The 26,706-nt window shown below is 40.5% G+C and overlaps 1 protein-coding gene across 2 annotated transcripts in view; it reads right to left on the reverse strand.

Annotated features, from left to right (window-relative positions):
- LPIN2 (lipin 2) overlaps positions 1–26,029 on the reverse strand; it is an 89,540-nt gene extending 63,511 nt beyond the window's left edge. The window contains exon 1 of one of the 2 annotated variants that reach the window (XM_047696350.1): positions 25,791–26,029. The gene's annotated coding sequence lies outside the window, so the exon portion shown is untranslated. Of the gene's footprint in view, positions 1–25,231; positions 25,485–25,790 lie in introns of those variants that run through there. The other variant, XM_047696351.1, reaches the window with a different exon arrangement.
- Between the last annotated feature and the right edge of the window lie 677 nt (positions 26,030–26,706).

Here is a 26,706-nt window from a genome sequence, read left to right on the forward strand (position 1 = left end):
GGAAGCCTGTCCCTCCCCCACTCCCCCTTCTTATGTTCCTTCTATTGCTGTGTCTCTCTCTGTCAAATAAATAAATAAAATCTTAAAAAAAAAATACAGGTATTAGCTGGTACTTGTCTTCCAGCTCTCTTCCTCCATCTATATAAATGAATATGATAGACCCTCAAGAGATAAGTGTACAAAAGGACATAACCAATTGTCATCCTATAACCACAACTACCACAGTGAGAACCTTCTCAAGTTTTACAGCTGCTAGATGAAGAGGCCAGAAGATAATAAACCAAGGCCTGACTCCAGAGCCTTTGCTTTTAACCATATCGTTAATGTTTAGTTTATAATTTGCTTGCTATCCTATTACCAGGCTTAAAGAAAATACCACCCAAGCAACTGCGATTATCATTTTAATAAAGAATCATATTGAGCACTGCTGAGAAGAGTCATCCTGGTAGGACAGATGGGTGAAAGTATAAATTATCATCTGTAGCCTTAAATGGGCCCCTAACGGAATCTGGCAATCCCGTGATAGGCTTGCTCTCCCAATTTCCGTTTCTTTTTCAAATCCACATGTTTCTCAACTTGACTGCATCCACTTCACCCTTCCCTCCCTATCAGAATATGCACAAGTTCATATTCTTGTATGCAGATTCATTTATGTTCTTCAGGAAATGAATAGCAAAATGGCTAAATTACATTGCTATGACAATGATAAGCAATTTATTTTTATGATATTAAGAAACATCTATGTTATAGCTAATTTTCTTCCAGATTTTATTCAACTGTCTATATTAAAGCTAAAATGAAAACAGAACTCTTAGACTGTCTTTCAGAAATTGAATCTACCTACTTCAATCTAAAGTTCCCCTAAAATGTATAAGAAGAAAATGCAACATTGGTACCCAGATTTATACATGACAATAGTTATATTTCACACATACAAACAAATGCAATGCTAAGATGGCAGGATTAGTTGCATTTTCCATTGAGGGTAAAGACTTAAGTCAGCTTTGCTATTCTTAGAGGTTAAATGCCGGTTAATGTCTAAAATTTAACCTTGCAATGCCAGGACAGGAGATGATCCAAGAAAGCGAAGAGGAACATTAGAAGAAATGTTCCTCTTTTAAGGACACAGCACCAGTGAAACACAGTTTATGATATTTTATAACTCCCCCCCCATTGCAACATATTTTATAAGGCTCTCTGAGGAAAAGGATATTTAGTTTGTGTAAAAATCACTATCCTTTGCTACAAATTAATTCTGCTCAAGCTTTTAATGTATACTATTTAATCACAAAGCTTCAGGATATGAAAAGAAATAAAGCAAACAAAGGTAATCAAAGCCAAATGTTCACAAGAAATCATATGGCAAACTAGTATTTATATTGAAACCATACAAGAAAACACAATACTAGCAGCCTAGCATTAGTTATCTAGTATTTAACTGAGTCATACTCTAGAGTTAGTCCCTTGCATATATTATCTCTGATCTATACAACTTCTGTGAAAGATTTGCTTTATCCCCATATTTGCAGATGAAGAAAGAGACTCAGAGATTATGTGATATATTCAAGGTTACTTGAATATATTTACTTATTTACTTTTATATATTTTTATATTATTTAGTATTTTTTATTTATATATTATTTTTATTTACTTATTTATTTACTTATTTCCAAGCTTTAAGATGTCTTCTATAGTACCTTCTGGGACTTAATACCTAGGTTGGAATGCAGATTTAATGTGCTAGGTGGTTTTTTTTTTTTTTTTTAGATTTTAAAAAGAATCTAGAAGAATAAAATATCATTAGGAATAAATTTCATCAAGGAGGTGGAAACTTGTATATTTAAAATTACAAAACATTGCTGAAAGAAATTTAAAATGACCTAAGTAAAAAAAAGACATCTCATGTTTATGGACACGAACTTAGTATTGTTAAAATACCACCCAAAGCAATCTACAAATTCAACACAATCCCTACCAAAATTTCAAAACACTTTTTTTTTTGGCAGAAATATAAAGTCAATCCTCAAACTGATAGCGAATTACAAGGGTCCAAAAAGATCTTGAAAAGGAAGAACAAAGTTCCTGATTTCAACACTTACTACAAAGTTACATTAATCAAAACAGTCTGGTACTGGCATAAAGACAGACCTACAGACCAATGGAGTAGAACGGAGTCCAGAAATAAACCCAAACAACAATTGCCAATGATGTTTTTTAAAGATTTATTTTGAGAGCAAGCATGTGTGCAGGGGAAGGGGCAGAGGCAGAGAAAGAGAGACTCCCAAGCAAACTCCACGCCGAGCACAGAGCCCAGTGCAAGGCTTGATCTCACCACCCTGAGATCATGACCTGAGCTGAAATCAAAGAGTCAGATGCTCAACTGAGTGAGCCACCCAGGCACCCTGATGGCCAATGATTTTTGATAAGGGTGCCAAATCCATTCAATGGGGAAAGAAGTCTCTTCAATGTATGGTACCAAGAATGGGATTTCCACATACAAAAGAATGAAGTTGGACCCCTACCTCACACTGCATGGAAAAATTAACTCAATATGGACCAAAGACCTAAAAGTACACAATGTTTATAAGGAAATATAGAGTAAATCTTCATGACTTTTGATTTGGCAAATGACTGATTCTTAAGACATGACACCAGAAGCAAGAGTAACAACAGAAAAAGGAGTTAAAATGGATTCCACCAAAATTTAAAGCTTTTTTTGTATCAAAGGACATTATCAAGAAAGTGAAAAGACAAACTACATCATGGGCGAAAATATCTGCAAATCATGTATCCAAATGAGGGTTTAATATCCAGGATATATAAAGAACTTCTACTGTCAAAAACAAAAAGACAACCCAATTAAAATATGAGCAAAAGCCCTGAATAAGTAGCTTTCCAATGGAGATGGTCAATAAGTACATGAAAAGATGCTCAACATCATTAATCATTACAGAAATGCAAATCAAAACCACAGTGATCATTTCATATCTGCTAGGATGGCTACAAAAACAAAATGAGAAAAAAAAGTGTTGTTAAAGATGTAGAAAAACTGAAATCTCTGTGCAACTGGAACCTGATGGAAATGTGCAATGGTGGTCTCATTGTGGAAAGTAATCTGGCAGTCCTCAAAAAGCTAAACCTAGAATTACTCAAGCAACTCCACTAGATATATACCCCAAATAACTGAAAACAAGGACTTAAAGACTGTAAATCAATATTCACAGCAGCATTTCTCATAATAGCTCTAAGGTGGAACCCAACTATGCTCTTTAGTATACCCTTCTTTAGAGAAAATGTGCGCATCATCAATATATGTGTATATCCACACAATCATGAATCTAATTTTGAGGTTTGAGGATCTGCTAGAACCCCTCTATGGCTGGTATGTAGAATCTAAGTAAAGAATCCCTGATTTTATTTATTTTTTAAAAGTTATTTATTTGACAGAGAGATCACAAGTAGGCAGAGAGAGAGGGGGAAGCAGGCTCCCAGCTGAGCAGAGAGCCCCATGCAGGGCTCGATCCCAGGACCTTGACATCATGACCTGAGCCGAAGGCAGAGGCTCAACCCACTGAGCCACCCAGGCGCCCCTAGAATCCCTGATTTTAATCCAAGCTGCTGTTTGAAAGATGAGAACATTAAGGTACTGAAAAATTAAATTACTTTCCAGCTGAATTAGATAAAACACACTCAATCTTTGTAATCTAAAGGCTTACATCACCTAGTAACAGGCCTTGAAATGAAACAGTATAGAGTATATGTAAATGCATGCTGTTCATTCATTCAGGAGGGATGGTGCTATGGAAATATTCATCTAACAAACATTTTTCCAGTGTCTACTATACATAATGCCAGGCACCAGTACTGCCTTTATCCCTCGTCAAAAGGAGTCCCTGCCCCAGGCCCTGCACTTTACAAAGTGCATACCACATACCCCAAATAAAAAGACTGCATTTGTTCTTTTTCTTTTCAGATCTCTAGAGAAGTTTTTTTTAAAGATTTTATTTATTTATTTATTTGACAGAAAGGGAGCGAGCGAGAGCACACGCGCCAAAAGCAAGGGGAATGGCAGCCAGAGGCAGAGGGAGAAGGAGGCTCCTCCCAGAGCAGGGAGCCCAATTCAGGACTTGCTCCCAGGACCTCCGGATCATGACCCGAGTTGAAGGCAGACGTTTAACCAACTGAGCCACCCAGATGCCCCCTGAAAGTCTGTTTTGTTTGTTTGTTTTTTTAAACAATTTACCTAACAGAAGAGAAGCATAAGGCAAACTGCCCCTCGACTTGTACCTCCAGCTTCCCCAGCACATATGTGCTAGTGCTCAGTCTCTGTGACAGGATGTGTGACAACACTGAGAAACAGCTAATGGTGGGAATGTTGGACAGTCCATGGGGGTGACTAGATTCATAGCTTTTAACAATTTAGACCAAGGTTTCTCAATCTTGGCATAGGGACATTGGTCAGATCATTTTCTTCCAAGGTGTAAAGGAGCACACTACCCTTATCTCCAATCACTAGATGCCAGTACCACTCTCCCCATTTGTGGCAACCAAAAATGTCTCCAGCCATTTCTGAGTGGCCTCTGGAGGCAAAATTCCTTCTAGTTGAGAACTACTGGTTTCGACAGATGGTATGTGGCCCTATATTTATATGCCTGTGCTGGCTGGGCCCTCACAAATGTTAGGAGTGAGCCAGTCAGGTACATAGCCTGGGCTTTGAATTTAGACCAATAGAATTTGAAATTACATTTCTACTACTTACTAAGTATCTCCAGTACTTACCCTTTCTTTGAGCTTCAGCTCAACTGGAGCTTCCTATGACCCCTCCATAGAGTTGGAATCACCAAACTTACCACACAGGACTGCTTCTAAGACTTACCTTCTTTCTTTTCATTAAAATGCAATGTATTGAATACTTTCAAGACCTATGCCACACAGGTGCCTAACGCAGACCTGAATCCCTGCCATCCAGGAGCTCTTTACCGAGGGACACAGAATGTAAACAAATGACTTATGATCTAATTCCTACTTCATTCAACAGCTCTTTTTTATCTCTTTGCTTTAGCTTTCGATACCTTCCTCCAATTCCCTAAGGCTCACCCCTTGGCATCCTTGTTCAAATAGTATTATTCATATTCCATCCCCAAATAGCCAAAATAAGACTAACAAGGATCAGAAGAATCCTAGGGGTATAGGGAATGGACTTAAGATAAAAACTGTTAGATCCAGCTACGCCCAGACCTCTACACTACAAATCAGACCAGCCTCCCTAAGGTAACTTCCTCAGTGTATTTCTGTCTTCCAAGTTCTGGTGTAAAACTGTTTAGTCACATTAACACCCTATCTAACTCTATTTAACATGAAGACTATCTTTTAAATTAAATAATTCTGAAGGCTATAATAAATTGATTCCATCGATATGCTCCTTTCTTCTTTTTTTTCTGAAAGATCTTTAAATTTAGGCACTACACAAGATAAAAATCAGTATCATTACTATACGGTCACAACTCTTAAACAGCAAAGATTATTATTCATCTCTCTGACATGCATGATCCACCGGATGCTATTCTAAATGACTTCTGGCCATTTTGCAAAGCCTTACCTACCTTGAGGGGTAAAGACCTTCCACTACTGAGCATAAAATGATATATTTCAATACTGAAAGCAACTTAAAAAGAAAAAGGTGTTCCAAATGTTTTAAGAATGACAGGATCATTGAAATGCACATATCGCACTAAAGTGGGCAATGTACATTTATGATTGAATAAATGTTTAGTCATATTCCTCCACAGTTACATTTTTTTACAGAAGCATCAACAGTTTCTTTATTATTCATTTATAATGGGATGGAAAACTGAAAACTTGTATTACATCTTTTTTTAATTTTATTTTTTATAAACATAATATATTTTTATCCCCAGGGGTACAGGTCTGTGAATCGCCAGGTCCACACACTTCACAGCACTCACCATAGCACATACCCTCCCCAATGTCCATAATCCCACCCCCCCTCCCAACCTCCCTCCCCCCATCAACCCTCAGTTTGTTTTGTGAGATTAAGAGTCACTTATGGTTTGTCTCCCTCCCAATCCCATCTTGTTTCATTTACTCTTCTCCTACTCCCTCAACCCCCCATGTTGCATCTCCTCTCCCTCATATCAGGGAGATCATATGAGAGTTGTCTTTCTCCGATTGACTTATTTCGCTAAGCATGATACCCTCTAGTTCCATCCACGTCGTCGCAAATGGCAAGATTTCATTTCTCTTGATGGCTGGATAGTATTCCATTGTGTATATATACCACATCTTCTTTATCCATTCGTCTCTAGATGGACATCTAGGTTCTTTCCATAGTTTGGCTATTGTAGACATTGCTGCTATAAACATTCGGGTGCACATGCCCCTTCGGATCACTACGTTTGTATCTTTAGGGTAAATACCCAGCAGTGCAATTGCTGGGTCATAGGGTAGTTCTATTTTCAACATTTTGAGGAACCTCCATGCTGTTTTCCAGAGTGGTTGCACCAGCTTGCATTCCCACCAACAGTGTAGGAGGGTTCCCCTTTCTCCGCATCCATCGCCAGCATTTCCTGACTTGTTAATTTTAGCCATTCTGACTGGTGTGAGGTGATATCTCATTGTGGTTTTGATTTGTATTTCCCTGATGCCAAGTGATGTGGAGCACTTTTTCATGTGTCTGTTGGCCATCTGGATGTCGTCTTTGCAGAAATGTCTGTTCATGTCCTCTGCCCATTTCTTGATTGGATTATCTGTTCTTTGGGTGTTGAGTTTGCTAAGTTCTTTATAGATTTTGGACACTAGCCCTTTATCTGATATGTCATTTGCAAATATCTTCTCCCATTCTGTCAGTTGTCTTTTGGCTTTGTTAACTGTTTCCTTTGCTGTGCAAAAGCTTTTGATCTTGATAAAATCCCAATAGTTCATTTTTGCCCTTGCTTCCCTTGCCTTTGGCGAAGTTCCTAGGAAGATGTTGCTGCGGCTGAGGTCGAAGAGGTTGCTGCCTGTGTTCTCCGCAAGGATTTTGATGGATTCCTTTCTCACACTGAGATCCTTCATCCATTTTGAGTCTATTTTCGTGTGTGGTGTAAGGAAATGATCCAATTTCATTTTTCTGCATGTGGCTGTCCAATTTTCCCAACACCATTTATTGAAGAGGCTATTTTCCATTGGACATTCTTTCCTGCTTTGTCAAAGATGAGTTGACCATAGAGTTGAGGGTCCATTTCTGGGCTCTCTATTCTGTTCCATTGATCTATGTGTCTGTTTTTGTGCCAGTACCATGCTGTCTTGATGAGGACAGCTTTGTAATAGAGCTTGAATTGTGATGCCACCAACTTTGGCTTTCTTTTTCAATATTCCTTTGGCTATTCGAGGTCTTTTCTGGTTCCATATAAATTTTAGGATTATTTGTTCCATTTCTTTGAAAAAAATGGATGGTACTTTGATAGGAATTGCATTAAATGTGTAGATTGCTTTAGGTAGCATAGACATTTTCACAATATTTATTCTTCCAATCCAGGAGCATGGAACATTTTTCCATTTCTTCGTGTCTTCCTCAATTTCTTTCATGAGTACTTTATCGTTTTCTGTGTATAGATTCTTAGTCTCTTTGGTTAGGTTTATTCCTAGGTATCTTATAGTTTTGGGTGCAATTGTAAAAGGGATTGACTCCTTAATTTCTCTTTCTTCTGTCTTGTTGTTGGTGTAGAGAAATGCAACTGATTTCTGTGCATTGATTTTATATCCTGACACTTTACTGAATTCCTGTACAAGTTCTAGCAGTTTTGGAGTGGAGTCTTTTGGGTTTTCCACATATAGTATCATATCATCTGCAAAGAGTGATAGTTTGACTTCTTCTTTGCCGATTCGGATGCCTTTAATTTCTTTTTGTTGTCTGATTGCTGAGGCTAGGACTTCTAGTACTATGTTGAATAGCAGTGGTGATAACGGACATCCCTGCCGTGTTCCTGACCTTAGCGGAAAAGCTTTCAGTTTTTCTCCATTGAGAATGATATTTGCAGTGGGTTTTTCATAGATGGCTTTGATAATATTGAGGTATGTGCCGTCTATCCCTACACTTTGAAGAGTTTTGATCAGGAAGGGATGCTGTACTTTGTCAAATGCTTTTTCAGCATCTATGGAGAGTATCATATGGTTCTTGTTCTTTCTTTTATTAATGTGTTGTATCACATTGATTGATTTGCGGATGTTGAACCAACCTTGCAGCACTGGAATAAATCCCACTTGGTCGTGGTGAATAATCCTTTTAATGTACTGTTGAATCCTATTGGCTAGTATTTTGGCGAGAATCTTTGCATCTGTGTTCATCAAGGATATTGGTCTGTAGTTCTCTTTTTTGATGGGATCCTTGTCTGGTTTTGGGATCAAGGTGATGCTGGCCTCATAAAATGAGTGTGGAAGTTTTCCTTCCATTTCTATTTTTTGGAACAGTTTCAGGAGAATAGGAATTAGTTCTTCTCTAAATGTTTGGTAGAATTCCCCTGGGAAGCCATCTGGCCCTGGGCTTTTGTTTGTTTGGAGATTTTTGATGACTGTTTCAATCTCCTTACTGGTTATGGGTCTGTTGAGGCTTTCTATTTCTTCCTGGTTCAGTTGTGGTAGTTTATATGTCTGTAGGAATGCATTCATTTCTTCCAGATTGTCAAATTTGTTGGCGTAGAGTTGCTCATAGTATGTTCTTATAATTGTATTTCTTTGGTGTTAGTTGTGATCTCTCCTCTTGCATTCATGATTTTATTTATTTGGGTCCTTTCTCTTTTCTTTTTGATAAGTCTGGCCAGGGGTTTATCGATCTTAATTCTTTCAAAGAACCAGCTCCTAGTTTCGTTGATTTGTTCCATTGTTTTTTTTGGTTTCTATTTCATTGATTTCTGCTCTGATCTTTATGATTTCTCTCCTCCTGCTGGGTTTAGGCTTTCTTTCTTGTTCTTTCTCCAGCTCTTTTAGGTGTAAGGTTAGGTTGTGTACCTGAGACCTTTCTTGTTTCTTGAGAAAGGCTTGTACCGCTAGATATTTTCCTCTCAGGACTGCCTTTGTTGTGTCCCACAGATTTTGAACCGTTGTGTTTTCATTATCATTTGTTTCCATGAATTTTTTCAATTCTTCTTTAATTTCCTGGTTGACCCATTCATTCTTTAGAAGGATGCTGTTTAGCCTCCATGTATTTGGGTTCTTTCCAAATTTCCTCTTGTGATTGAGTTCTAGCTTCAGAGCATTGTGGTCTGAAAATATGCAGGGAATGATTCCAATCTTTTGATAACGGTTGAGACCTGATTTAGGACCGAGAATGTGATCTATTCTGGAGAATGTTCCATGTGCACTAGAGAAGAATGTGTATTCTGTTGCTTTGGGATGAAATGTTCTGAATATATCTGTGATGTCCATCTGGTCCAGTGTGTCATTTAAGGCCTTTATTTCCTTGTTGATCTTTTGCTTGGATGATCTGTCCATTTCAGTGAGGGGAGTGTTAAAGTCCTCTACTATTATTGTATTATTGTCGATATGTTTCTTTGATTTTGTTATTAATTGGTTTATATAGTTGGCTGCTCCCACGTTAGGGGCATAGATATTTAAAATTGCTAGATCTTCTTGTTGGACAGTTCCTTTGAGTATGATATAGGGTCCTTCCTCATCTCTTATTACAGTATTTGGCTTAAAATCTAATTGATCTGATATAAGGATTGCCACTCCTGCTTTCTTCTGATGTCCATTAGCATGGTAAATTCTTTTCCACCCCCTCACTTTAAATCTGGAGGTGTCTTCGGGTTTAAGATGAGTTTCTTGTAGGCAACATATAGATGGGTTTTGTTTTTTTATCCATTCTGATACCCTGTGTCTTTTGATTGGGGCATTTAGCCCATTAACATTCAGGGTAAGTATTGAGATATATGAATTTAGTGCCATTGTATTGCCTGTAAGGTGACTGTTATTGTATATTGTCTCTGTTTCTTTCTGATCTACTACTTTTAGGGTATCTCTTTGCTTAGAGGACCTCTTTCAATATTTCCTGTAGAGCTGGTTTGGTATTTGCAAATTCTTTCAGTTTTTGTTTGTCCTGGAAGCTTTCAATCTCTCCTTCTATTTTCAATGATAGCCTAGCTGGATATAGTATTTTTGGCTGCATGTTTTTCTCGTTTAGTACTCTGAATATATCATGCCAGCTCTTTCTGGCCTGCCAGGTCTCTGTGGATAAGTCTGCTGCCAATCGAATATTTTTACCATTGTATGTTACAGACTTTTTTCCCCGGGCTGCTTTCAGGATCTTCTCTTTGTCACTAAGACTTGTAAATTTTACTATTAGGTGACGGGGTGTGGACCTATTCTTATTGATCTTGAGGGGGCTTCTCTGAACCTCCTGGATTTTGATGCTTGTTCCCTTTGCCATATTAGGGAAATTCTCTCCAATAATTCTCTCCAACATACCTTCTGCTTCCCTCTCTGTTTCCTCCTCTTCTGGAATCCCAATTATTCTAATGTTGTTTCGTCTTATGGTGTCACTTATCTCTCGAATTCTCCCCTCGTGGTTTGTCCCTCTTTTGCTCAGCTTCTTTATTCTCTGTCATTTGGTCTTCTATATCGCTAATTCTTTCTTCTGCCTCATTTATCCTAGCAGTGAGAGCCTCCATTTTTGATTGCACCTCATTAATAGCTTTTTTGATTTCAACTTGGTTAGATTTTAGTTCTTTTATTTCTCCAGAAAGGGCTTTTATATCTCCCGAGAGAATTTCTCTAATATCTTCTATGCCTTTTTCAAGCCCGGCTAGAACCTTGAGAATCGTCATTCTGAACTCTAGATCTGACATATTACCAATGTCTGTATTGATTAGGTCTCTAGCCTTTGGTACTTCCTCTTGTTCTTTTTTTTGTGGTGAATTTTTCTGCCTTGTCATTTTGTCCAGATAAGAGTATATGAAGGAGCAAGTAAAATACTAAAAGGGTGGCAACAACCCCAGGAAAATATGCTTTAGCCAAATCAGAAGAGATCCCAAATCGTAGGAGGGGAGAAAGGGGATAAAAAGAGGTTCAGAAAGAAAAAAAAAGAAAAAAAAAAAAAAAGAAAGAAAGAAAGAAAAAGAAACAATTAAAAAAAGAAAACCAAGGGCGCCTGGGTGGCTCAGTGGGTTAAGCCGCTGCCTTCGGCTCAGGTCATGATCTCAGGGTCCTGGGATCGAGTCCCACATCAGGCTCTCTGCTAGGCAGGGAGCCCGCTTCCCTCTCTCTCTCTCTCTCTGCCTGCCTCTCTGTCTACTTGTGATCTCTCTCTGTCAAATAAATAAATAAAATCTTTAAAAAAAAAAAAAAAAAGAAAACCAATAAAGAAAAAATATAAAAAGGAAAAAAAATATATATATATATTAGATAAACTAGTTAGAAAACGTTAAAAAAGAAAGGGTAAAAGTTAAAAAAATTTTGAAGAAGAAAAAAAAATTGAAAAACAAAAGAAAAAAAATTAACTGCAAGGCTAAAGAATCATGGGGAGAAAGCCATGAGTTCCGTGCTTTGCTTTCTCCTTCTCTGGAATTCCGATGCTCTCCTTGGTATTGAAACTGTACTCCTTGGTAGGTGAACTTGGTCCTGGCTGGGTTTCTTGTTGCTCTTCTGGGGGAGGGGCCTGTTGTAGGATTCTCAAGCGTCTTTGCCCCAGGCGGAGTTGCATCGCCCTTACCCGGGGCCGGGCTGAGTAATCCGCTCGGGTTTGCTTTCAGGAGCTTTTGTTCCCTGAGCGCTTCCCGTAGAGTTCCGGAGGACGGAAATGAAGATGGCGGCCTCCCAGTCTCCAGCCCGGAGGAGCCGAGAGCCCGGGGCCCCACTCCTCAGTGCGCCCTCAGAGAACAGCACCCAATTACTCCCGTCACCCTGGCCTCCGGCCGCGCTCCGAGCTGACCGAGCCTGCAACCGGTTCAAGGTAACCCCGAGCTTAGAGCTTACTCCTCGGCTCTGTCTCTGTAGCCGGCTTCCCTGTTCTAATACCTGTAAGCTCTGCGACACTCATACACCCCCAATCCTTCTGTGACCCTGCGGGACCTGAGGCCACGCTGACCCGCGTGGGCTTCACCCCAGTTAAGCCTCTGGAGCGATGTCCCTCAGCGGAACAGACTTTTAAAAGTCCCGATTTTGTGCTCCGTTGCTCCACCGCTTGCCGGGAGCCGGCCCCTCCCCCCGCGGTCTATCTTCCCGTCGCTTTGGATTCACTTCTCCGCCAGTCCTACCTTTCAGAGAGTGGTTGATTTTCTGTTTCTAGAGTTGCTGTTCTTCTTCTCTTCGATCTCCCGTTGGATTTGTAGGTGTTTGCAATCTTTAGATGAGCTATCTAGCTGATCTCCCGCTACCTGAAGTAGTCTCAGCCTGATACTTCTCCGCCATCTTGACTCCTCCCCCCGAAAACTTGTATTAGATCTTATGCGTGAACTTCAAACTTCATAATATGTTGTCTCTTTTATTTAAACAGTATTTTTCCTCGTGAATAATGTCCATCAATTGTCATTATCTATCACCCCATCCCAACAGGCACTGTGAGGATGCAGGAAAGAAATGATTATTTGCTCACATCCCAGGACAGTCTGCAGGTATGTGTCTATCAGAAACCATACATATATCCCAGAACAAGTGAACCACATCCATTTCACATCACACAGAGAGCATCATTTGTTTTTCAGAAAACTTACAGGCACAAGGTTCTCGAAATTACCTACGAATTTCAAAGCTGAATATTAACTTTTGCATGAGAGATACCCGATTCAACATTTCATGAATATGTACACTTCATTTTTGGAGCTTATATTTTCTAAACCTAACTGAAATTCAAAGGGATATTAGTGAGGTCAAAGCTATAGTAATCACGTGTGGGGCACCATCAAAATGCCAAGCCATTTCCTGCAAGCTGGTGCAACCACTCTGGAAAACAGCATGGAGGTTCCTCAAAAAGTTGATAATAGAGCTACCTTATGACCTAGCAATTGCACTACTCGGTATTTACCCTAAAGATACAAATGTAGTGATCCAAAGGAGCACGTGCACCCAAATGTTTATATCGGCAATGTCCACAATAGCCAAACTATGGAAAGAACCTAGATGTCCATCAACAGATGAATGGATAAAGAAGATGTGGTATATATATATACAATGGAATACTACACAGCCATCAAAAGAAATGAAATCTTACCATTTGCAACGATGTGGATGGAACTAGAGGGTATTATGCTTAGCGAAATAAGTCAATTGGAGAAAGACAACTATCATATGATTGCCCTGATATAAGGAAGTGGAGATGCAACATGGGGGACCTGGGGGGTAGGAAAAGAATGAATGAAACAAGATGGGATCAGGAGGGAGGCAAACCGTAATAGACTATTAATCTCACAAAACAAACTGAGGGTTGCTGGGGAAGGAGGGTCAGGAGAGGGTGGTGGAGTTATGGACACTGAGGAGGGTATGTGCCATGGTGAGTGCTGTGAAGTGTGTAAACCTGGCGATTCACAGGCCTTACCCCTGGGGCTAAAAATACATTATATGTTTATAAAAAAATTAAAAAAAAAAGCCAAGCCATTTCCCTATAATCCTTCAGGGTACCATGATGAAATCAACACAGTGCCACAATTCTAGTTAAAAATGACTTCTGCTGTATACAGTTTGACCAACCTCACACACTGCATCAACTATCTTTCAGTGACTCCTGTAGGTGGAGAGAAAAATCTTCCCTGATTACTGGTAGCATACTAATAAAAAAGAAACAAGGGGGAAAAAGTGCCAATCCATCCACTTACATAACTGAGTCATGAAAGTGACCAGCTCCAGTAACACATACTCAGTTTTTAACAATGCCTGTAATCTTTCTTGCATTTAACTCTCAGGAATGCAGCAACCCCCTGCCTGTTTCCCAGGGAAACAGGTTTTAGATCAGTAAGCACAAATTCACCAGCTCTCCATTCTTCTCTTTGGAACTGTCTGGGTCTGTCTCACTTAAACAGAACAGGACAACCATGAGGTCAAGAAGCAGGGATGTGAACTCCTGTGCAGCCATGCAGAGAACATGCTCCCAACTCCAGGAATCCCATACTGGTGTCTGCAGAGGCTCCTGGGGAAACTGGGAGAGGCTGTGGAGATGGATGAGAGTCTTCCACCAGAAGCCAATTAAAACACTGCTTTCAAATTTCAGGCCTTGCTTTATTGAGAACTACTACTAGAACCCTAGTAGAATTTTCAGAAATGTTAGCGGGGGACCGCCCTCTCCCAGCCTGGGGGGACATCTGGGTGGATAAAGGGAGAAGCTGTGGAGACAGCAGCCATCGCCAACTACACCACTACTGTTAAGAGCCATCCATCACTCCAGTTTGAGCTATGGCCTAGTTTTAGGTAGCTCTGCAAAACAAATGCCAGGTAAGGCTGTACCACTGTGTTATAACAAGCGGGCTTGTACACTGAGCTACTCCAACAAGAGAGAAGGACCTCCCCAAGAGCAACAGGAACTCAGTGAAGCAACATCTGGAATGTTGGGAAATAAAGCTTACTTCTACTCACTGACCTGTTTAAAAGCAGTGTCTACTTTAACATGTTAGGCACTATTCTAGATTCTGAGCTGAGATCAAGCAGTGAACCTGGCTGATGAGGTGCCTGTTCTCACAGTACTTAGATTCTAACAGAGAAAGAGAGACAAGAAATTAAAAAAAAAAAAAAAAAAAAAAAAAAAAAAAAAAAAAAAGGGACGTCTGGGTGGCTCAGTCAGTTGGGCATCTGCATTCAGCTTCAGTCATGATCCTGGGGTCCTGGGATTGAGTCCAGCATCGGGCTCCTTGATCAGTAGGGAGCCTGTTTCTCCCTCTGCCCGCTGCTCCCCCTAATACATAAAATACTTAAAAAAAAAAATAAAATTCCAGGCTGGGATAACTATTATAAAGGAAATTAAAGAGAGTGATGCTGCCAGAAAGTAATGAAGGGTAGGAAAGGCTAAAGCTTCAGCCCTCACTTTAGGTAAAGGGACTGAGGAACCAAAATCAAAAAAGATGTATGACAGAACTCTTAAAACCAAACAAACTCAACCCAGGAAGGCTCAGATCTGAAAAACAGAGTGCAATTAACACAGAAGACAGCATCGGAACCTGGCTAAGTCATTATACACTTAAGATTTACTTTCTCACCAGACACTGCTGTAATCATGTTGCTAACCTCCAAACTACTTTAGAAACAAAGCAAGGGTGGCAAATCAGGTGACTCAAATACTAAGTAGTTAAACATTCATGAAACCAGCAGAAATTTAACAGTCACATGAATCTGGACAAAAATTGCCAACTTCAATCTAAAAATTACTTCCTGAGAGTTGCTTTCTGATCTTCAGTGAAGACAGATGTGATTAAGAGTCTTTATATTAAGGGGCGCCTGGGTGGCTCAGTGGGTTAAGCCTCTGCCTTTAGCTCAGGTCATGATCCCAGGGTCCTGGGATCGAGCCCCCGCGTCGGGCTCCCTGCTCAGCGGGGAGCCTGCTTCCTCCTCTCTCTCTCTGCCTGCCTCTCTGCCTACTGTGATCTCTGTCAAATAAATAAATAAAATCTTTAAAAAAAAAAAAAAAGAGTCTTTATATTAAGATAACTACACATTCTGATGAATACAAAAGATGTCATACACTTAATCTTCACTCCCTCTTAAAACCCATCATTCAGAGTTGAACTGTGTCCCCAAAACTGCTAAGTGGAAGTTTTAACTCTCAACATCTCAAAATGTGAACTTATTTGGAAATAAGATCATTATGGAGGTAATCAGGTTAAAATGAGGTCAGCAGGATGGACTCTAAACCAATCTGACTGGTTTCCTTCGAAAAAGGGGAAACTTGGACCAAGACACACATACACACAGAATAGCATGTGACCATGAAGGCAGAAATCAGGGTACTGTATCTACAAGCCAAAAAAGCCAAAAATTGCCAGCTAGCCACCAGAAGTTAGTAGAGAGGCATGAACAGATTTTCCCTATAGGCTTCAGAAGGAACTAACCCTGCCGACAGTTTGATTTCAGACTTACAGCCTCCAGAACTGAGAGACGAATAAATTTTCCTATTGTTTAAACCATCCAATGTGTGGTACTTTGTTATACACTATAATAGTAAAGAAATACAAAAGGGATAACTCACAAGTACAAAGAGAAAGTTTGGAGGAAATGACAGAAAATGAAAGGTGGTCAAGTTTTTGAAAGACAAAAAAATGGATGGGGAGAAATTCAAATATTATAATAGCATTACATGTAAAGGATAGAAGGAAAAGAGTGTGAGGGTTATGTAAGAGATGAATCCTCATCTAGCATAGTAGGAAATCCACACAGAATGTCTAAAACCTAAAAACCAAGCTACAGTAGTTTAGGCATACACCCACAGAATTAAAGCTCACAAGAAATACATAAAGAGTTGAAAGTGGGGTGCCTGGGTGGCTCAGTGGGTTAAGCCTCTGCCTTCAGCTCAGGTCATGATCTCAGGGTCCTCAGATCAAGCCCCACATCAGACTTTCTGCTTGGCCGGGAGCCTGCTTCCCCCTCTCTCTCTGCCTGCCTCTCTGCCTACTTGTGATCTCTGCCAAATAAATAAAACCTTTAAAAAAATATATTTAAAAAAGGAGTTGAAAGCAGTAATCAGCAGTGAGAGACTGGTATTCTTCATTATATATCTCAAAGTAATATCTGAATTTATCTCAATTTTTAGATATAAAGTATACTTAAAAGTGTAAAAAATGAAAAAAATTAAAAGATGAATAGAACTATCATCTGATGCAGCCTTATAATAAAGAATCTCATCTATGAGGAATAAAAACTAGAGAAAAAAAAAACCTCCAAATATGAGCACTGTGGGTTTTTGTTTTGTTTTGCTTTTAATTAGGAAAACCTCTATTCCAGCTCTCAGCATTAGCACTGAGCTTTAGGTATGTTTCATTAAAACAAAACAAATGAACCAGGAAATTTAAAAATACAAAATTCTTAAGTCATCTAGTTCATTCACTCGGAAAAGGGAAATGTCCTAACACTGAAGCCCTTTTCTTTCTATGTCAAAGATACTAGCAAAAAATTTAGCCAACAATGAAAAGGATGACACTCAAAAGATTAAAAAAAACTTCCACCACTAACCAATAGGTTTATTGATATTTTTCAGATAGTAGAAAATGAAATTTCATGTAGGTTTATCATCTAAAGAAATTTTAATGATAATCAGCTATTAAAATTTATAGAAAAATGTTAGAGATTTTATGATTAGTCAGCAACAGTTTTTTGTTTGTTTAGTTAAGCATTCATCTGCACTATATATAGTAGATATAGAGGACAGTTCTGCTTTCCAGCCACAAAGAAAGGGCTCCACTTATAGTCCTAGACAACAAAATTTACAGAGCAAGAGATGCAATGATGGCAAAAATCACAAGGCTTAAATTTACAAACATATGTTGTACATAAAGCTTATATACAAAATTGCTAATAAAAATAAATTTTCTATTTTAACACTATAGAGGTAAAAGTTCTGGGTCAAGGAAGTTTTAAGCAAGCACAAACATCTTTCAACTAAATATATTCTCATGCTAAAAAAAATATAAGCACAGAAGTTCACTCCAAGATACTTCCTTTGACTCACTTTCAATCTCTCATGCAGTACTCCCTTCACAATCTCTCCCCACCTGGTTTTATAGAAGTTTGCTTGATACAGAAATAGACTTACTTAATTCTCCTACAAGACTATATGGTACTTCAAAGCAAGAGAGATGTGCTATTCACATTTTTTCTTTTTTGGCCCTGTGCTTCTCAACACTGGTGTCTTGTCTAGTTAGAAATCCTAAGCTGCCACCCTGCCTCTGGACCTCTAGGTGGCTTGTGGCTCTGGTTTAATACACTACCTCATCTAATCCTCAAAATCAGGCTATCAGTAGGTATTGTTATCTCCATATTACAGAGGAGACAAGTGACTAACTATATGCCAAACATGTAATCATGAATTTGGGAATTCCTAAAGATCTATGAATATATTTCTGTTTAATGAGAAGTTATTCTGTACTTAAGAGTTCATAAATATGCCAAATCACTTATTTATTCAATTACAGTAAGTAAAGTACCATTAAAATTCCATCAGAGAGAATCCTATCTACAGATGTAGTTACCAAGTGAGTCAAATAATATAGTGAAGAAAGTGCCAATTCATAAAAAACGAATCTGTTCAAAAATACAAACTCAGATACTCAACAATATTAGAGGTTTCAGGCAGGCTACCCACAATGTGATGGGACAAGTGTTCCCACATGGAGTAAGAGGCTGGAAGTTCTGTCCAACTCTGAAATGTTTTAACTCAGGGCTCCTACACACAGTCCAGTCCCACATAACCCAGGGATTATGGAGCACACTTCACATATAAGGAATAATCAAAATTACCAGGGAAAATCCTTCAAGAAGACATCATGTTGGATACGGACATCCCAGGTCTCAAAAAGTCCAACTGTGCCCATTTCTTCCTCCCAACACTAAAAAGAAGTGCCTTCCTCTCAAGCTGGGTCTGAGACCAAAATTTAGCTTGAGTTTAGGAGCCATGTTTTAAACACCGGATCCAAACTCTGCCCAGGGATATGGTCATATTACAGAAGGCAGGCAGAGGAGCATCAGCTTCCTATCGTACAACTCATTCTGGGGCAGATCCCAGGAAGGTGTGGTGCAACCAGGTTACTTCTACTGTTTTCTTGGCTGGCCTTTCTCTTAACATGGTTGGTTTTGCATACATAAATGATTTCGAGAAACCCAAGGCTCCTACACAGCACGTACTATCCTATTAGCAGCTTATAGATGCTGACATTAAGAGTAAGTTCTCCAGGGGCACCTGGGTGGCTCAGTGGGTTAAGCCGCTGCCTTCGGCTCAGGTCATGATCTCAGGGTCCTGGGATCGAGCCCCGCATCGGGCTCTCTGCTCAGCGGGGAGCCTGCTTCCTCCTCTCTCTCTGCCTGCCTCTCTGCCTGCTTGTGACTCTGTCTGTCAAATAAATAAAATCTTAAAAAAAAAAAAAAAAGAGTAAGTTCTCCAGTTCTACCTAATAAAGAAAAAACAAAACCTCCAAATTGTTTTAAGCACATCAATCAGGTTCATGAGAATTCTTACCGTCCTTGGACAGCATGGTGGCAGGGGAGCAGGGGTAATGAAATGAGGTCAACATCAACACAGTGGCATGCCTTTGGCAAATCTCTTTCAGCTTTACTGTCTTCGCCTAAAAATGCAGCTACTACCTCTACCATGCAGGGTTGTTGTGTCTCTTAAGAGATAATTTATGTAAAGCATAATACCTCACCCAAAGGTGTTCAAACATGTAACTGTAATAACCATAATCTTTTACAAACATTAAACACCTCCTAGAAACAGTGCTCCTAAAAAAACAGGCAAAAGCACCCTTTTACGGACCGAGTCACAGTGGACAGTGTATAAAGACACCAAAATTCCAAAAGTTTACTTTTCAAACACTGCTACTTAGGCAGTATATTTTGAATTTGCTGAACCAGTTAGAAAACCCTACCACAAAAGATTACTCCTTTCTTATAAAGCATTTGTTTAATAGACATTCTAAATTATAAAACAGATAGCTTTCAGGGCTCCTGGGTGGCATAGTCGGTTAAGGATCTGACTCTTGGTTTTGCTCAAGGCACATTCTTAGGGTCATGAGATCCAGCCAGAGCCAGACTTTCAGCATAGCACGTAGTCTGCTTGAGAGATTCTCTCTCTTTCCTTCCTCTTCTCCCTCCACTCTGCTCATTCACTAAATAAATAAATAAAATCTTTTAAAAAGAAGATAAAATAGAGAGCTTTCTATTTAGAAAGTATTTAGATACTTCTCTAAATCAGTCCTGTTCCTATATAGTTCGTATGTAAACATGTTATGACTATAATTTTATTGTCAAATAGCTAAATATTGCTCACCCCAAAATGCTGCGACTAAAGTAATTTAAAAAGATATAAAATGTGGGCACTTTGCAATATTTTACAAAGAAAAAAATAATTACACTTAACATCCTGAAGGAAACAAAAAGTATATTCCCTATGGTTCTTCAGTAAACCCAAACATTCATTGACTTATATTGGTCCAGAAAAAAGGCACATCACTTTACAAAGATCATAAACTTACAGATAAGTGTTGGGGATAATATCATAGCATAATTCAAAGAGCTCCACTTCAGAGTTCATAATTCACACCATCTGATGGTTTTGCTGTCTGAGAATCCTTTATATTTATCTCTTATGCTTTTTTAAACAGGCTCCACACCCACCATGAAGTCCAATGTAGGACTTGAACTCACAACCCTAAAATCTAGACCTGTGTAGAAATTAACTGACTGAACCACCCAAGTGCCCCGAAAGGCTGAATTTAATAGATTATGCCCAAATACCTGACAAAACCTATCCACACTCTGGACACCTCATCAGTAAACACCAAGTCTCTAGTACTGCTGGACACACGTATCTTGCCAGGAGCAATTCTGGTCACATCATAATGCACTGAATAGATCAGAACCATCATGGAATTGTAAAATTCCACTGTTTATTCAGAAGCATAAAAAAGGCTTTTAGGTAGATCTCAATTCCAGATTAACCAATGAATTTTTTGTTTATGATTCTTTCTATAAAAAAGACATCTTATTGAGCTAAAAATAGAGGTTTTTAAAAATACGTTTAAATCAATTATCCCTTCCATTTTATTTACTAGGTAAAAGCAGAAATCCGGTCACTAAAGTTACTTGTTACCATATGCATATCTTTTTGTTTCTGAATAAAATCACTGAAGGATGCTTTCCCCAAGCTCAGCTTCTCCTCTTTATCTTATAATTACTTAGTTATGACTACCAAAACCAAGTAATTTTTAAACCTAGATACTGGTACCCTTTTTCTTTTAAATACTATGCCTTTAATCATGTTTCTTAAACTTTTCAAATCCATGTCCCTTTATACCCCCTATAATGTTACTTAAAATTTCAACTAAAGTCACAAGTGACCCCAAAAGTTAAAAATCAAAACAAAGAGAGACAGCACACTAGACCTTCAAAAAATTTCCACTACATTGTGAGTAACAGGTCTATACAACCACCCCAGCTCACTCTATTTGAGCTTTCTGCACATCAACCTACCAAGGTCTATCCCTTTGTCTCTTTCTCCCTCATGGTTACTTTTGAAATCAACAGATCCTGTCCTCAGGTGTTGCCGTTTAAATGTTCTTTCCTCCTAGGGGCACCTGGGTGGCTGAGTGGGGTAAATATTCTTTCCTCCTCTCCTCAAATCCTACTTTCTCTTCCAGAGTCTGCCAAATCTTTCAGGCTAGCCTCTTATCACTTCCACTCAACAATCCCTCTCCCCCCTATTCCTCCCCTTAGTTCCACGTTTACAGCAAGAAGGCAAACTAGCGCTGCCTGAAGGCCACAGGGAGAGTCTGAAAATTAAGGAGACAATAGTTAATTTACTCTAATGCAGATTAATAGCTAGAGGAAAGCCACAGATGATTTAAGAGCAAACACAAAGTAACACAAGATCAACTCCTCCTACAGCTGAAATTCATCAAGGAAAGAGTACTGAAAAGCATTCAATGTTTGGGGCAGGTGGAGATGGGAGGAAACTGAAATGAAAGAACTGAGATGGGAAAAATATATTTGCTGAAACAGATGAGAATGGATCACTGGCTACTCTTACACAGGAAAGATAAAGATGCCAGGAGTTGAAAACAACTTTGAATTTATAAATCATTTTAAATTTTATTTATACTTTGCTTGGTTGAAAAATTCTGAGGCGGTTCAGACAAAGACACATATTACTACATAATAAAATTGAAAGAACTGGCACAAAAAGCAAGAATATAAAATGAAATAAAGGCAAGAAACTAAGTCACTATTCATAAAATCAGCTACAGTAACTACAGAAATAAAGACTTTCTAAACTGTTCAAATTTGACAAGTAGGATAAAGGCAATACTGCGGCTACCTGAACATCACAAGATGGGCTTTCCTATGAGCCAATGCTTTTCCTCCAAAGAAGTAGAAAAGCCTAATTTGGTGGTTCGTTTAGAAAATACAGGACACTACAGATAAATATAAACAGCACATAATAAAGTTTTAAATTCAAAAATTACAATAGCTACATAAAGTCTAAGTGGATTTTTAAAAGATCTCTTTCTGTGAATCCTCCATTTTTCTAACACATTTATGTAGTCTCTCAACTCACATATTTGACCTAAATAAAAATAATCTTAAAAGACCCTTCTTCTAAAGTAAACCACCTGGACTTTCAGCTACACTCTCTTTGTACAGAGGTAAAATGAAGGTAGCAAAAGGAGCCAAATGCTGTAATCTTTCTGTTACACTTTACAAGTTCAATGATTTCCAGCTCCTTTCTTCCTCATTTTCTTAGTAATAATTTTAACCCCAATCTAACTTGACAAAAATAGGATGACAGAAATTTAGTATTCAGGGGCTTTAGAGGAAAAAGGATCTAAATTGTAGTCAGTGAATCTAATTTAAAAACACTGTATCTTATCATCATTCTAATCCTCAAAGTCACATTCAGGGCTTTATCTTGCATTGCCACACAGCTGATCTCCTAACAGATTTTTTTTTTTTTTTCTTCTCTTCCTTTTTGATAGACTGAAAACTTAGAGCAGAATCAATCAGTCACAGAATTTCAAAACGGAGGCAGACCATCTGGCCCTAGATTCCAGAGGATGGTAAGGAGCAAGGTGGTCACAGGGAGCTTAGGGCTGAAATGGCCGCACCACACACAGGTTGCCATTGACTCTCAGAGACACCTAGTTGTTCCACCTGGACCTCAGGGCTGAGTGTAGTTTTCTCCCACATTTGTCTTTTTTTTTTTTTTTTTTTTTTTGAAAAATTTCATTTGAGAGAGAGAGAGACAGAGGGGGAGGAGGGGCAGAGGGAGAGGGAGAAGCAGACCCCCCTCTGAACAGGGAGTCAGACAGAGGGCTAGATCCCAGGACCCTGAGATCATGACCTGAGCTGAAAGCAGATGCTTAACAACTGAGCCACCCAGAAGCCCCAAACATTTGTCTTCAAGAGTAAGGAGGATACACTTGTAAAGTGTTTAGTGTTACTAATACTGTGTTACTAAAAAGAATAAAGAATGAAACTGACAGCAGGGGAGGTGGATTCCAAAAAGTGCAGTTAACTGCTAGGAAAGCCACCAAAAAATCTTATTTGAAGGCCTTCTGATATAGCCATAAAGCTTACTACTCCAGCCTGTAATAATTATTTTCAAAGTTTTAATAAGACAATTTAATAGGATTCTGCCAACTGGAGGCTCTCCCTACTAACCTGTGAGTTATTTCATCATGAAGAAGGCAAATGACAGTTTAGACTCTGGGGCTCAGCCAGAAGTGTAACGTCTTATTATAAACGAAGGGAATAAAACAGATAAAAATGGGCTTTCAAAAGAAATGTCCCAAACAACTGTCCAGCCATTGACTGGTCAGTGAATAAGCTCGGGTGGTCGGGCGGGCGCGCGCGCACACACACACACACACACACACACACAGTGACAGCTATTAGGGTCAGAGTAAAAGGACTGGATTTAAATAAAAGGCAGGTGGGCTTAAGTTAGACTTAAAGAAAAACCTCCTGACTTAACATTACTAAGCATCTAAGGGAGGCAGCTGAATCTATCTCCCAACAAGACAAAGCTTCCAGCTAAGTGTTATTGTGCTCCTTTATACGAGGAAGTAATGTATACAAAAAAAGCATACCCAGAGGAAATAGCTGTTGACACAGAGAACCAAGCTATATTTAAACTAAATATTAATATTTAAACTAAACATTGCAAAATGTTCCCTGTAATAGTCATGAGCTTAATTTAACCTTCTACCACCTCTAATGCGTGGCACCATCAGGATTATTCAACCAAAGCTCACAATTCAGGAAAGTTGAGTGAACTCATTCAGGAAATGCCACCAGCTCTCAGGTCACTGGTAAGGACACACAAACACTGACTGCTGCTTCCTACCTTTATTCAACAGACCTCCTCGTTGGTTTTTCTAAAAGCTGGCTCTGCGTTTGGTAGCAGGCAGCTACCAAAGCCTGCCTGGCCTTCAAGGACCTTCAGTCTAGGGCAGGCGACAGTCCACCCAATAAACCAAAAATTACAGTACAGGGTGATGAGTATCTTCATTGCTACATTCTTGGAGCAATGAAGGACACAATGCCCAGCTGACTCTATTAATTGTTTCTTAACAGTGGCTTTACTATACTGTTTAATGGTTTTCAAATGGTCCCATTTCCAGTTCCTCTTAAACATAAAGCTGCTCTGTTGGTTCTCAGCTGTGCTATCACATATTAAAACAGAACCTATCTTTTTATTTCTAGCATTGCACAGCCATCTCTATCAACATTTACTTATACTTCAGTCTGACAGATCACAATTAACTGTACATTTAATTGGAAGGAAGAGGCTGCATGCACTGGCCAGTGCTCTTTCATAGGTGGCCTTAGGCCCGCTTTTTATACTCTGGATGAGTATGGTCCCCTGGCTGACTGCCCTTCAGGCAAAGTGAGGATGCTGCACTAGGGGAGCCCCAGAATACTTCCCCTGCACCTTGTGGGCTCTGACGCGCCCCACCTCAGCATCTGCCACACTTTTCATTCTTAAACCACTAAGATTAGTATCAGATCTTCAATATGTAAACCACATGGGCCACTAAATAATTTGTAAATATTTCAAATGTATTTTAAAACCGACTTTGTATTGTCAAAGCATTACGAACCAGCCAGGCCAGATTTTAATAAACAGTAACACTTAGCGAGCATCTCTACTGAGCAAACAGCTTCAACAGGGCCTGGCCTGACACCAAGACAGAGACTCTTTTTCAGTTTAAAATAAATAGGTTTGGAAAAATCATCCCGAAATGTACCATTAAAATTAGTACAGCGGCTTAAGGAATCCTTCAGAGCATTTCCAAATATTCAGACTTCCAGCACTTTCTAAAGAGAAGGCTGATCTCTCTGGCTCTGTTTTTCTTAAGTATGACTTCAAAATGTCATCCCAAATTCTCAACGAGAATAGTCTTAATTTGTTCAGGCGAGTGAAGAAAATGGTGATCCGCCAGGTTTAAAGTTGAGAGAGAAGCCCTTACTATAAAACTGTTACCGTAACGCGTTCGCTACAAATTGAGATTTGCTGAGGGATCGGGGGTATGAGAAGGGAAAAACTACTCACGCTTAGGACAGGGTCTACAACCTGGAGGCGGAGGCGCGGGGCAAACCAACCGCGGGGGAGAAATAACAGCAACTTCCCCAGCCCTGGCTTCAATGCGGATCACGTGCCTCGGGCGCCCCCTCCCCCAGGTCCGGGGGCGGGATGGAGACGCGGCCTCTGGCCGCGATTTCCTCGCCGGGCGCCGCTCGGCCAAGCGTCACTTCGGCCTCCGCTCCAGCCTCCACGCCAGAAACCCGCGAACTGGGGGCTCTGAAGTAACCATCACCTCGGGCTGCGGCGGGGGCACCCGAATGTTTCAGTCAGCCTTCACGTCCCCCTCCTCACGCTGACCCCGCAGCCGCCAGCCCCGGCTCCCCCCACAACCCAGCCGACCCTGCGAACCCGTCCTGCCGCGGCGCCGCTGGGGGCCGTGTCTGCGTGACGCGGCGGCGAGACAGGGGTCCCGGCCTCCCGCAGGGCAGCACCGCGCCGAGTTGGGAGACCCCGGCCGCCCGCGAGCGCAGAGACGCGACGTGGGGGCCGCGCGGTGGCGCGAGGACCCGGCGGGGCGTCCGCTTACCTGCGGCGCCTCCGCTCCCGACCCTTGCCGGCGCCCGCGGGCGGCCGAGGGGAGACGGCGGCTGGACGGCGACAGTGAGGACCGGCCCGGTAGGGCGGGCTCGCCAGAGGCTGAGGGGGCGGGGCCGGCTGAGAACGCGCGCGAGGCCCGGGCGCCCGCCGCCGCCGCCGCTGCCTCGGGAGCCGCCTGGGCCGCAGCCGAGGCGGGCGGCCCTCATGAATGGGACGCGGCGGCGGCGGTGGCGGCCGAGCGGCGGGAGGGCGGGCTGCGCGCAGGCCCCTCCCCGACCACGTGACGCCGCGCTCGGCCGCCGCCTCCCGGCCCCGCGGCGCCGTAGCTGCCTCCTTCCCGGGCCCGCGCTAGCGCGGCTGCTAGTTACCTTCTCTGTACCGCCCGGAGCACTGGCCTCTTGCTCGGCTCAACGCTAGGTATACTTTTCAAAAAAAAAAAAAAAAGTTTCTGCTGGTCCCCATGGCAACCCCGTGGAACTTCGATACCTACTGCCAAAAAGAATAAATATTAAAATGCAAAAAAAGGTATACAGTTGAATGTTCTATAATCCACTTTTGGTCCCCAGTAGCGTGTTCGCCTGTTTGGTTACTCTCCCCGCCCCTCCCCTCTCCTCCCCAAACCTGCTAAACATTTAAAAATACACTCTTTAAGAGAGGGATTGCCAAAACTGTATATAACTACACACTGTTTTTTTATTTTTGCAGGTTATTATTAAAAGTTATGTATGGAAGTGCATGTGTTACTTCCAAATGTCAGTTAATTTCTCAGTATGCGTTCCGGGGATAATTTATATAACTTTGAGGATCTTGGAAAATAGACATTCATAAAAAGCTTCTGCGTGATGAGCCCAGCGGCCGCACAATTTCTTCCCACAGATGGAGTGTGGTGTGGCTGGGCTGTGCCG

Source organism: Lutra lutra, chromosome 12 (genome assembly GCF_902655055.1).
Source record: "Lutra lutra chromosome 12, mLutLut1.2, whole genome shotgun sequence".
Classification (NCBI taxonomy): domain Eukaryota; kingdom Metazoa; phylum Chordata; class Mammalia; order Carnivora; family Mustelidae; genus Lutra; species Lutra lutra.